Source organism: Panulirus ornatus, chromosome 17 (assembly GCF_036320965.1).
Source record: "Panulirus ornatus isolate Po-2019 chromosome 17, ASM3632096v1, whole genome shotgun sequence".
NCBI lineage: Eukaryota > Metazoa > Arthropoda > Malacostraca > Decapoda > Palinuridae > Panulirus > Panulirus ornatus.
Genome location: NC_092240.1, coordinates 43,460,671 through 43,474,436, shown reverse-complemented (window position 1 = coordinate 43,474,436; position 13,766 = coordinate 43,460,671). Strand labels below are relative to the sequence as shown.

Here is a 13,766-nt window from a genome sequence, read left to right as displayed (position 1 = left end):
TTTCAACTGTGAATAATGACTATTATTATACAAATGACAGCATTCACGTGGATATAAAGCAGTAGTATCATACAGAAACCTATTGAATCAATCAAAAGAAAATAATAAACCCATGGTTAGTTAGGGTTAAAACTCAGTTATAGGGTTAAATTGAAACTAACATTGAATTATTATAGGCTTACTTTTGCATCAGAGTTCTTTACTCTGGAAAATATGGGATAAATCACAGTATTTTGGCTCTGCGCGGATATTATCTTGGGACATTTAATGATTTTGTTAAATGCTAGAGACTACAGTAGTATTTGAGGATTATGAATGGGCATTTCATTGAATGTTAAATGACATTATTGTTACAGGTAATGTATAACAAAATATGTGGAGTTCATGTAAAAGTAGATTCTGCACTAGAGAAAAAAGTATAACACTTCACCTAACCTCACCAGGTAGCCAAAATAACAGTAGAAATAACTAACATTGAATGAGGATCATGTGATTGATTACTGTGTCATGTGTTTGCTATCCAGCTCCATTTGCACCGTACTCAGTCAGGGTATAACTAGTGTATTCAGACTAGAATGATGAATGTCAAAATAAGGCTTGATGGCATGGAAGGTTAGGTAAGGTTTTTAAAGTTTTGTGCTTCTTTTATTAATATAATGATTACACCTGTTTTAACTAGACCCAAATTTTCCCTTGTTTACAACAACTATATTCAGTATTGGTTAAAAATGTATAATGCTCAAGTTCATACACTACAACTTTTTTTGTCTATGATCTAAACACAACACAAGCATTTCACAACAAAGTCCTGCAATATCCAAAGCTAATAGCAATACAGGGCCTTTTACCGAGTAAGGTTTGTTTTTGGTAAGGTAGGTTATGCCAGGCTTTTCTAAGTTAGTTTAGATTAGTCAACACTGATATAACAAAATCACTGAGGTAAGATTAATGGAATCAATATTAGTTAAAAGTGTAGTTTATGGATGTAACACATCCTTAAACTTCACATATATCATGTACCAAAATTAAAGGTAATGATGATTTTTATCTAGTAACATGTGTTTGACAGTGCAACTTGACCAGCTTAGCTTAGAACACTGATTTGTGAAAATATCTGATTATATATTTCCATTGGATGGTTGGTTGGTGGTTATTCCCTTAGGCCTATCACTACCAGGGTCATTAAGGCCATCAGTGTAAGCTATATCCACAAACCAAAAAATCTTTAACACCTTCTCTGGGTGTTAAAGATAATTCCAAGACCACATACACTTTCACTATTCATGTGGACCCTGTGCCTGCTGGGTATGGTTAGATTTACTGCACAGAGTAATGTAAAGGTGTCACAATCCTCTTTTGTACACTCTCTTACCTGATTTTGAATTCATTTTTTAAGCAACTGGAAATTATGATATAAACAAGGGTAGATTTATTTTTTATTATGATTTTTTCCTCTATATGAATAAATTTGGTTATCATTTTGTTCAAGATTTCCCATAGAAAGTGTACTGTAAGTTATTTTTTTTTCCTCATTTTCATGTAAAAAGCATCACTGTACAATTAAGCATATTTTTCTCATGCAAATATATTCTTTACAAATTCTTTCTTTTCTTTCAAACTATTCGCCATTTCCCGCATTAGCGAGGTAGCGTTAAGAACAGGAGGACTGGGCCTCTGAGGGAATATCCTCACCTGGCCCCCTTCTCTGTTCCTTCTTTTGGAAAATTAAAAAAAGAAAAAAATAATGATGAGAGGGGAGGATTTCCAGCACCCCGCTCCCTCCCCTTTTAGTCGCCTTCTACGACACGCAGGGAACACGTGGGAAGTATTCTTTCTCCCCTATCCCCAGGGATACAAATTATAGAGACTATATGTAAGATGCAAACAAAATGATTTCCTTCTTCACTGAAAATAGTTGGGTTATAAAGATATATAATTCCATAAACTGCGAGTGCCACCAAATTGTAGATTGATGCCCAACTTTACTTTGTCATTTTTGATCGCCCATACTCTCGCCATTTTCTATATGTCATACTTATGTACGCTTCACAGTGTATCATCACTCATGTATCTTTATCTGCCAATGCATTTTTCAGAGCATTTTTATCATTGTGCACTTGACATTGCCTTTCACTTGCAAATTCATGCTGAACCGTATGTATGGTAGTGCCTCCTTGATTGTAATGTGTATATCAAACACATTCATAGCTTCAGATTCTCAGGGCATACACAAATGACAGCAAAAAACAGAAATGACATTTGACCCTTGCAGATCAAACCTGTGCCCCATTTGGGTGAACAGTAGTTTCTCAGGGACACCCTGTACAGATGGGCTTCAGTAAAGAGATGAAATCAGGTGCTTCAAATGAGTATGCATTCACAGATACAAATTAGAGGAAATAATTTCTGCATAGTCACTCTGCACCATAGAATTAATGGTGAAAATTAGTGTAGCTTTACATCATTATTTGGAACAGTGTCTATACTGATTAAGTTCTGCAGTGCCGTTGAAGTATTTAGATAATTTGAGAGCAGTTTTAAGCTTGAATTTGAGCATTATATTAAACAATATTACATGATTCATTTATATTTTTTTTTTTTTTTTTTTTTTTTTGCTTTGTCGCTGTCTCCCGCGTTTGCGAGGTAGCGCAAGGAAACAGACGAAAGAAATGGCCCAACCCACCCCCATACACATGTATATACACACACGTCCACACACGCAAATATACATACCTATGCATCTCAATGTACACATATATATACACACACAGACACATACCTATATACCCATGCACACAATTCACACTGTCTGCCTTTATTCATTCCCATCGCCACCTCACCACACATGGAATACCATCCCCCTCCCCCCTCATGTGTGCGGGGTATCGCTAGGAAAAGACAACAAAGGCCTCATTCGTTCAAAGTATGATGAATAAATGAATGAATATATTATCATTATTATTAGTTATTATTATACTAATCGCTGTTTCCCACATCAGTGAGGTAGCGCAAGGAAACAGATGAAGAATGGCCCAACCCGTCAAGTACACACACACACACACACACACTCACACACACACATATATATTTTTTTTTATTTATTTTGTTTTGTCGCTGTCTCCTGTGTTAGCAAGGTAGCGCAAGGAAACAGACATTAGAATGGCCCAACCCACCCACATACACATGTATATACATACATGTCCACACATTCAAAAATACATACCTATACATCTCAACGTATACATATATATGCACACACAGACATATACATATGTACACATGTACATAGTTCATACTGTCTGCCTTTATTCATTCCCATCGCCACCCCACCACACATGAAATAACAACCCCTCCCCCTTATGTGCGCGAGGCAGTGCTAGGAAAAGACAACAAAGGCCAAATTCGTTCATACTCAGTCTAGCTGTCATGTACTGATGCACCGAAACCACAGCTTCCTTTCCACTTCCAGGCCCCACAGACCTTTCCATGGTTTACCTCAGACGCTTCAAATGCCCTGGTTCAATCCATTGACATCACATCGACCCTGGTATACCACATCGTTCCAATTCACTCTATTCCTTGCATGCCTTTCACCCTCCTGCATGTTCAGGCCCTGATCACTCAAGATCTTTTTCACTCCATCTTTCCACCTCCAATTTGGTCTCCCACTTCTCCTCGTTCCCTCCACCTCTGACACATATATCCTCTAGGTCAGTCTTTCCTCACTGATCCTCTACATGGGACCAAACCATTTCAAAACACCCTCTTCTGCTCTCTCAACCACACTCTTTTTATTACCACACATCTCTCTTACCCTATTATTACTTACTCGATTAAACCACCTCACACCACATATTGTCCTCAAACATCTCATTTCCAGCACATCCACCCTCCTGCACACAACTCTATCCATAGCCCACACCTCGCAACCATACAAATTTGTTGGAACCACTATTCCTTCAAACATACCCATTTTTGCTTTCCGAGGTAATGTTCTCGACTTCCACACATTCTTCAAGGCTCCCAGAACTTTCGCCCCCTCCCCCACCCTATGATTCACTTCCGCTTCCATTGCTCCATCCGCTGCCAAATCCACCCCCAGATATCCAAAACATTTCACTTCCTCCAGTTTTTCTCCATTCAAACTTACCTCCCAAATGACTTGACTCTCAACCCTACTGTACCTAATAACCTTGCTCTTATTCACATTTCCTCTTAACTTTCTTCTTTCACACACTTTACCAAACTCAGTCACCAGCTTCTGCAGTTTCACACATGAATCAGCCACCAGCACTGTATCATCAGCGAACAACAACTGACTCACTTCCCAAGCTCTCTCATCCACAACAAACTGCATACTTGCCCCTCTTTCCAAAACTCTTGCATTCACCTCCCTAACAACCCCATCCATAAACAAATTAAACAACCATGGAGACATCACACACTCCTGCTGCAAACCTACATTCACTGAGAACCAATCACTTTCCTCTCTTCCTACACGTACACATGCCTTACATCCTCGATAGAAACTTTTCGCTGCTTCTAACAACTTGCCTCCCACACCATATATTCTTAATACCTTCCACAGAGCATCTCTATCAACTCTATCATATGCCTTCCCCAGATCCATAAATGCTACACACAAATCCATTTGCTTTTCTAAGTATTTCTCACATACATTCTTCAAAGCAAACACCTGATCCACACATCCTCTGCCACTTCTGAAACCACACTGCTCTTCCCCAATCTGATGCTTTGTACATGCCTTGACCCTCTCAATCAATACCCTCCCATATAATTTCCCAGGAATACTCAACAAACGTGTACATCTATAATTTGAGCACTCACTCTTATCCCCTTTGCCTTTGTACAATGGCACTATGCAAGCATTCCGCCAATCCTCAGGCACCTCACCATGAATCATTTGTTTATTCATTTATTTATTTTGCTTTGTCGCTGTCTCTCGCATTAGTGAGGTCGCACAAGGAAACAGACGAAAGAATGGCTCAACCCACCCACATACACATGTATATACATACTTGCCCACACACGCAAACATACATACCTATACATCTCAATGTACACAAATATATACACACACAGACATATACATATATACACATGTACATAATTCATACTGTCTGCCTTTATTTATTCCCATCACCACCTCGCCACACATGGAATAACAACCCCCTCCCCCCTCATGTGTGTGAGGTAGCGCTAGGAAAAGACAACAAAGGCCCCATTTGTTCATACTCAGTCTCTAGCTGTCATGTAATAATGCACCAAAACCAAAGCTCCCTTCCCACATCCAGGCCCCACAGAACTTTCCATGGTTTACCCCAGACACTTCACATGCCCTGGTTCAACCCACTGACAGCACGTCGACCCCGGTATACCACATCGTTCCAATTCACTCTATTCCTTGCCCGCCTTTCACCCTCCTGCATGTTCAGGCCCCGATCACTCAAAATCTTTTTCTCTCCATCTTTCCACCTCCAATTTGGTCTCCCACTTCTTGTTCCCTCCACCTCTGACACATATATCCTCTTAGTCAATCTTTCCTCACTCATTCTTTCCATGTGACCAAACCATTTCAAAACACCCTCTTCTGCTCTTTTTATTTCCACACATCTCTCTTACCCTTACGTTACTTACTCGATCAAACCACCTCACACCACATATTGTCCTCAAACATCTCATTTCCAGCACATCCACCCTCCTGCGCACAACTCTATCCATAACCCACGCCTCGCAACCATACAACATTGTTGGAAGCACTATTTCTCTAAACATACCCATTTTTGCTTTCCGAGATAATGTTCTCGACTTCCAAACATTCTTCAATGCTCCCAGAATTTTCGTCCCCTCTCCCACCCTATGATTCACTTCCATTTCCATGGTTCCATCCGCTCTCAGATCCTTTCCCAGATATCTAAAACACTTTACTTCCTCCAGTTTTTCTCCATTCAAACTTACCTCCCAACTGACTTGACCCTCAACCCTACTGTACCTAATAACCTTGCTCTTATTCACATTTCCTCTTAACTTTCTTCTTCTACACACTTTACCAAACTCAGTCACCAGCTTCTGCAGTTTCACACATGAATCAGCCACCAGCACTGTATCATCAGTGAACAACAACTGACTCACTTCCCAAGCTCTCTCATCCACAACAGACTTCATACTTGCCCCTCTTTCCAAAACTCTTGCATTCACCTTCCTAACAACCCCATCCATAAACAAATTAAACAACCATGGAGACATCACACACCCCTGCTGCAAACCTACATTCACTGAGAACCAATCACTTTCCTCTCTTCCTACACGTACACATGCCTTACATCCTCGATAGAAACTTTTCGCTGCTTCTAACAACTTGCCTCCCACACCATATATTCTTAATACCTTCCACAGAGCATCTCTATCAACTCTATCATATGCCTTCTCCAGATCCATAAATGCTACACACAAATCCATTTGCTTTTCTAAGTATTTCTCACATACATTCTTCAAAGCAAACACCTGATCCACACATCCTCTACCACTTCTGAAACCACACTGCTCTTCCCCAATCTGATGCTCTGTACATGCCTTGACCCTCTCAGTCAATACCCTCCAATATAATTTCCCAGAAATACTCAACAAACTTATACCTCTGTAATTTGAGCACTCACTCTTATCCTCTTTGCCTTTGTACAATGGCACTATGCAAGCATTCCGCCAATCCTCAGGCACCTCACCATGAATCATACCTACCCAACCAGTCAACAATACAGTCACCCCCTTTTTTAATAAATTCCACTGCAATACCATCCAAACCTGCTGCCTTGCCGGCTTTCATCTTCCACAAAGCTTTTACTACCTCTTCTCTGTTTACCAAATCATTTTCCCTAACCCTCTCACTTTGCACACCACCTCGACCAAAACACCCTATATCTGCCACCCTATCATCAAACACATTCAACAAGCCTTCAAAATACTCACTCCATCTCCTTCTCACATCACCACTACTTGTTATCATCTCCCCATTAGCCTCCTTCACTGAAGTTCCCAATTGCTCCTTTGTCTTATGCACTTTATTTACCTCTTTCCAAAACATCTTTTTATTCTCCCTAAAATTTAATGATACTCTCACCCCAACTCTCATTTGCCCTCTTTTTCACCTCTTGCACCTTTCTCTTGACCTCCTGCCTCTTTCTTTTATACATCTCCCACTCATTTGCATTTTTTCTCTGCAAAAATTGTCCAAATGCCTCTCTCTTCTCTTTCACTAACAATCTTACTTCTTCATCCCACCACTCACTACCCTTTCTAATCAACCCACCCCCCCCATGCTTCTCATGCCACAAGCATCTTTTACGCAAGCCATCACTGCTTCCCTAAGTACATCCCATTCCTCCCTCACTCCCCTTACCTCCTTTGTTCTCACCTTTTTCCATTCTGTACTCATTCTCTCCTGGTACTTCCTCACACAAGTCTCCTTCCCAAGCTCACTTACTCTCACCACTCTCTTCACCCCAACATTCTCTCTTCTTTTCTGAAAATCCCTACAAATCTTCACCTTCGCCTCCACAAGATAATGATCAGACATCCATCCAGTTGCACCTCTCAGCACATTAACATCCAAAAGTCTCTCTTTCGCACGCCTATCAATCAGCACGTAATCCAATAACGCTCTCTGGCCATCTCTCCTACTTACATACGTATACTTATGTATATCTCGCTTTTTAAACCAGGTATTCCCAATCACCGGTCCTTTTTCAGCACATAAATCTACAAGCTCTTCACCATATCCATTTACAACACTAAACACCCCATGTATACCTATTATTCCCTTATCTGCCACATTACTCACCTTTGCATTCAAATTATCCATCACTATAACCCGGTCTTGTGTATCAAAACCACTAACACACTCATTCAGCTGCTCCCAGAACACTTGCCTCTCATGATCTTCTCATGCCCAGGTGCATATACACCAATAATCACCCATCTCTCTCCATCAACTATCAGTTTTACCCATATCAATCTAGAATATGCTTTCTTACACTCTATCACATACTTCCACCACTCCTGTTTTAGGAGTAGTGCTACTCCTTCCCTTGCTCTTGTCCTCTCATTAACCCCTGACTTTACTCCCAAGACATTCCCAAACCACTCTTCCCCTTTACCCTTGAGCTTTGTTTCACTCAGAGCCAAAACATCGAGCCAAAACATCCAGGTTCCTTTTTTCATACTACCTAGCTGTCCTTTTTCCTCATCTTGGTTACATCCACACATATTTAGACACCCCAATCTGAGCCTTCGAGGAGGATGAGCACTCCCCGCATGACTCCTTCTTCTGTTTCCCCTTTTAGAAAGTCAAAATACAAGGAGGGGAAGGTTTCTGGCCCACTGCTCCCGTCCCCTTTAGTCGCCTTCTACGACACTTGAGGAATGCGTGGGAAGTATTCTTTCTCCCCTATCCCCATGAATCATACATACATTAAATAACCTTACCAACCAGTCAACAATACAGTCACCCCTTTTTTGATAAATTCCACTGCAATTCCATCCAAACCCGCTGCCTTGCTGGCTTTGATCTTCCACAAAGCTTTTACTACCTCTTCTTTGTTTACCAAAAAATTTTCCTCAACCCCCTCGTTTTGCACACCACCTCGACCAAAACACCCTATATCTGCCACTTTATCATCAAACACATTCAACAAACCTTCAAAATACTCACTCTATCTCCTTCTCACATCACCACTACTTGTTATCACCTCCCCATTAGCCCCCTTCACTGAAGTTCCCATTTGTTCCCTTGTCTTACGCACTTTATTTACCTCCTTCCTAAACATCTTTTTATTCTCCCTAAAATTTAATTATACTCTCTCACCCCAAGTCTCATTTGCCCTCTTTTTCACCTCTTGCACCTTTCTCTTGACCTCCTGCCTTTTTCTTTTATACATCTCCCACTCATTTGCATTTTTTCCCTGCAAAAATTGTCCAAAAGCCTCTCTCTTCTCTTTCACTAATAATCTTACTTCTTCATCCCACCACTCACTACCCTTTCTAACCTGCCCACCTCCTACGCTTCTCATGCCACAAGCATCTTTTACGCAAGCCATCACTGTTTCCCTAAATACATCCCATTCCAACCCCCACTCCCCTTACCTCCTTTGTTCTCACCTTTCTCCATTTTGTACTCAGTCTCTCCTGGTACTTCCTCACACAAGTCTCCTTCCCAAGCTCACTTACTCTCACCACCCTCTTCACCCCAACAATTTCTCTTCTTTTCTGAAAACCCATACAAATCTTCACCTTTGCTTCCACAAGATAATGATCAGACATCCCTCCAGTTGCACCTCTCAGCACATTAACATCCAAAAGTCTCTCTTTCGCGTGCCTGTCAATTAACACGTAATCCAATAACGCTCTCTGGCCATCTCTCCTACTTACATATGTATACTTATGTATATCTCGCTTTTTATATATATATTTATTTATTTATTTTGCTTTGTCGCTGTCTCCCGCGTTAGCGAGGTAGCGCAAGGAAACAGATGAAAGAATGGCCCAACCCGCCCACATACATATGTATATACATACATGTCCACCCATGTACAATATACATATCTATACATCTCAATTTTTTTTTCTTTTTTTTTTTTATACTAATTGCCATTTCCCACATTAGCGAGCTGGCGTTAAGAACAGAGGATGAGGACTGGGCCTTTGAGGGAATATCCTCACCTGGCCCCCTTCTCTGTTTCTTCTTTTGGAAAAAAAAAAAAAAAATCTCAATGTACACATATATATACACACACAGACATATACATATATACACATGTACATAATTCATACTGTCTGCCTTCATTTGTTCCCATCGCCACCTCGCCACACATGGAATAACAACACCCTCCCCCCTCATATGTGTGAGGTAGCGCTAGGAAAAACACCAAAGGCCCCATTCGTTCACACTCATTCTCTAGCTGTCCTGTAATAATGCACTGAAACCACAGCTCCCTTTCCACATCCAGGCCCCACACACTTTGCATGGTTTACCCCTGACGCTTCACATGCCCTGGTTCAATCCACTGACAGCACGTTGACCCCGGTACACCACATCGTTCCAATTCACTCTATTCCTTGCATGCCTTTCACCCTCCTGCATGTTCAATCCCTGATCACACAAAATCTTTTTCACTCCATCTTTCCACCTCCAATTTGGTCTCCCACTTCTCCTCGTTCTCTCCACCTCCGACACATATATCCTCTTGGTCAATCTTTCCTCATTCATTCTCTCCCAGTGCCCAAACCATTTCAAAACACCCTCTTCTGCTCTCTCAACCACGCTCTTTTTATTTCCACACATCTCTCTTACCATTACGTTACTTACTCGATCAAACCACCTCACACCACACATTGTCCTCAAACATCTCATTTCCAGCACATCCATCCTCCTGCACACAACTCTATCCATAGCCCACGCCTTGCAACCATACAACATTGTTGGAACCACTATTCCTTCAAACATACCCATTTTTGCTTTCCGAGATAATGTTCTCGACTTCCACACATTCTTCAAGGCTCCCAGGATTTTCGCCCCCTCCCCCACCCTATGATCCACTTCCGCTTCCATGGTTCCATCCGCTGCCAGATCCACTCCCAGATATCAAAAACAATTTACTTCCTCCAGTTTTTCTCCATTGAAACTTACCTCCCAATTGACTTGACCCTCAACCCTATTGTACCTAATTACCTTGCTCTTATTCACATTTACTCTTAACTTTCTTCTTTCACACACTTTACCAAACTCAGTCACCAGCTTCTGCAGTTTCTCACATGAATCAGCCACCAGCACTGTATCATCAGCGAACAACAACTGACTCACTTCCCAAGCTCTCTCATCCCCAACAGACTTCATACTTGCCCCTCTTTCCAAAACTCTTGCATTCACCTCCCTAACAACCCCATCCATAAACAAATTATGGGGTGTTCAGTGTTGTAAATGGAAATGGTGAAGAGCTTGTAGATTTATGTGCTGAAAAAGGACTGGTGATTGGGAATGCCTGGTTTAAAAAGCGAGATATACATAAGTATACGTATGTAAGTAGGAGAGATGGCCAGAGAGCGTTAGTGGATTACGTGTTAATTGACAGGCGTGCGAAAGAGATGGCCAGAGAGCGTTAGTGGATTACGTGTTAATTGACAGGCGTGCGAAAGAGAGACTTTTGGATGTTAATGTGCTGAGAGGTGCAACTGGAGGGATGTCTGATCATTATCTTGTGGAGGCTAAGGTGAAGATTTGTATGGGTTTTCAGAAAAGAAGAGTGAATGTTGGGGTGAAGAGGGTGGTGAGAGTAAGTGAGCTTGGGAAGGAGACTTGTGTGAGGAAGTACCAGGAGAGACTGAGTACAGAATGGAAAAAGGTGAGAACAATGGAAGTAAGGGGAGTGGGGGAGGAATGGGATGTATTTTGGGAATCAGTGATGGATTGCGCAAAAGATGCTTGTGGCATGAGAAGCGTGGGAGGTGGGTTGATTAGAAAGGGTAGTGAGTGGTGGGATGAAGAAGTAAGATTATTAGTGAAAGAGAAGAGAGGCATTTGGACGATTTTTGCAGGGAAAAAATGCAATTGAGTGGGAGATGTATAAAAGAAAGAGACAGGAGGTCAAGAGAAAGGTGCAAGAGGTGAAAAAGAGGGCAAATGAGGGTTGGGGTGAGAGAGTATCATTAAATTTTAGGGAGAATAAAAAGATGTTTTGGAAGGAGGTAAATAAAGTGCGTAAGACAAGGGAGCAAATGGGAACTTCAGTGAAGGGCGCAAATGGGGAGGTGATAACAAGTAGTGGTGATGTGAGAAGGAGATGGAGTGAGTATTTTGAAGGTTTGTTGAATGTGTTTGATGATAGAGTGGCAGATATAGGGTGTTTTGGTCGAGGTGGTGTGCAAAGTGAGAGGGTTAGGGAAAATGATTTGGTAAACAGAGAAGAGGTAGTAAAAGCTTTGCGGAAGATGAAAGCTGGCAAGGCAGCAGGTTTGGATGGTATTGCAGTGGAATTTATTAAAAAAGGGGGTGACTGTATTATTGATTGGTTGGTAAGGTTATTTAATGTATGTATGACTCATCGTGAGGTGCCTGAAGATTGGCGGAATGCGTGCATAGTGCCATTGTACAAAGGCAAAGGGGATAAGAGTGAGTGCTCAAATTACAGAGGTATAAGTTTGTTGAGTATTCCTGGTAAATTATATGGGAGGGTATTGATTGAGAGGGTGAAGGCATGTACAGAGCATCAGATTGGGGATGAGCAGTGTGGTTTCAGAAGTGGTAGAGGATGTGTGGATCAGGTGTTTGCTTTGAAGAATGTATGTGAGAAATACTTAGAAAAGCAAATGGATTTGTATGTAGCATTTATGGATCTGGAGAAGGCATATGATAGAGTTGATAGAGATGCTCTGTGGAAGGTATTAAGAATATATGGTGTGGGAGGCAAGTTGTTAGAAGCAGTGAAAAGTTTTTATCGAGGATGTAAGGCATGTGTACGTGTAGGAAGAGAGGAAAGTGATTGGTTCTCAGTGAATGTAGGTTTGCGGCAGGGGTGTGTGATGTCTCCATGGTTGTTTAATTTGTTTATGGATGGGGTTGTTAGGGAGGTGAATGCAAGAGTTTTGGAAAGAGGGGCAAGTATGAAGTATGTTGGGGATGAGAGAGCTTGGGAAGTGAGTCAGTTGTTCTTCACTGATGATACAGCGCTGGTGGCTGATTCATGTGAGAAACTGCAGAAGCTGGTGACTGAGTTTGGTAAAGTGTGTGAAAGAAGAAAGTTAAGAGTAAATGTGAATAAGAGCAAGGTTATTAGGTACAGTAGGGTTGAGGGTCAAGTCAATTGGGAGGTAAGTTTGAATGGAGAAAAACTGGAGGAAGTAAAGTGTTTTAGATATCTGGGAGTGGATCTGGCAGTGGATGGAACCATGGAAGCGGAAGTGGATCATAAGGTGGGGGAGGGAGTGAAAATCCTGGGAGCCTTGAAGATTGTGTGGAAGTCGAGAGCATTATCTCAGAAAGCAAAAATGGGTATGTTTGAAGGAATAGTGGTTCCAACAATGTTGTATGGTTGCGAGGCGTGGGCTCTGGATAGAGTTGTGCGCAGGAGGATGGATGTGCTGGAAATGAGATGTTTGAGGACGATATGTGGTGTGAGGTGGTTTGATCGAGTAAGTAATGTAAGGGTAAGAGAGATGTGTGGAAATAAAAAGAGCGTGGTTGAGAGAGCAGAAGAGGGTGTTTTGAAATGGTTTGGGCACATGGAGAGAATGAGTGAGGAAAGATTGACCAAGAGGATATATGTGTCGGAGGTGGAGGGAACGAGGAGAAGTGGGAGACCAAATTGGAGGTGGAAAGATGGAGTGAAAAAGATTTTGTGTGATCGGGGCCTGAACATGCAGGAGGGTGAAAGGAGGGCAAGGAATAGAGTGAATTGGATCGATGTGGTATACCGAGGTTGACGTGCTGTCAGTGGATTGAATCAGGGCATGTGAAGCGTCTGGGGTAAACCATGGAAAGCTGTGTAGGTATGTATATTTGCGTGTGTGGACGTATGTATATACATGTGTATGGGTGTGGTTTGGGCCATTTCTTTCGTCTGTTTCCTTGCGCTATCTCGCAAATGTCGGAGACTGCGACAATGCAAAAAAAAAAAAAAATTATATATATATATGTATATATATGTATTATATGTATATATATATATATGTATGTATATATATATGTATATATATGG

The 13,766-nt window shown here is 41.5% G+C and overlaps 1 protein-coding gene across 4 annotated transcripts in view; it reads left to right on the top strand.

Annotated features, from left to right (window-relative positions):
• The window catches only part of fu (STKc_STK36 domain-containing protein fused), a 148,868-nt gene that overhangs the window by 738 nt on the left and 134,364 nt on the right, over window positions 1-13,766 (top strand). Inside the window, exon 1 of one of the 4 annotated variants that reach the window (XM_071672267.1) lies at window positions 53-617. The exons of the other annotated variants lie outside the window; for them this stretch is intronic. The gene's annotated coding sequence lies outside the window, so the exon portion shown is untranslated. Of the gene's footprint in view, window positions 1-52; window positions 618-13,766 lie in introns of those variants that run through there. 4 annotated transcript variants of the gene reach the window in all.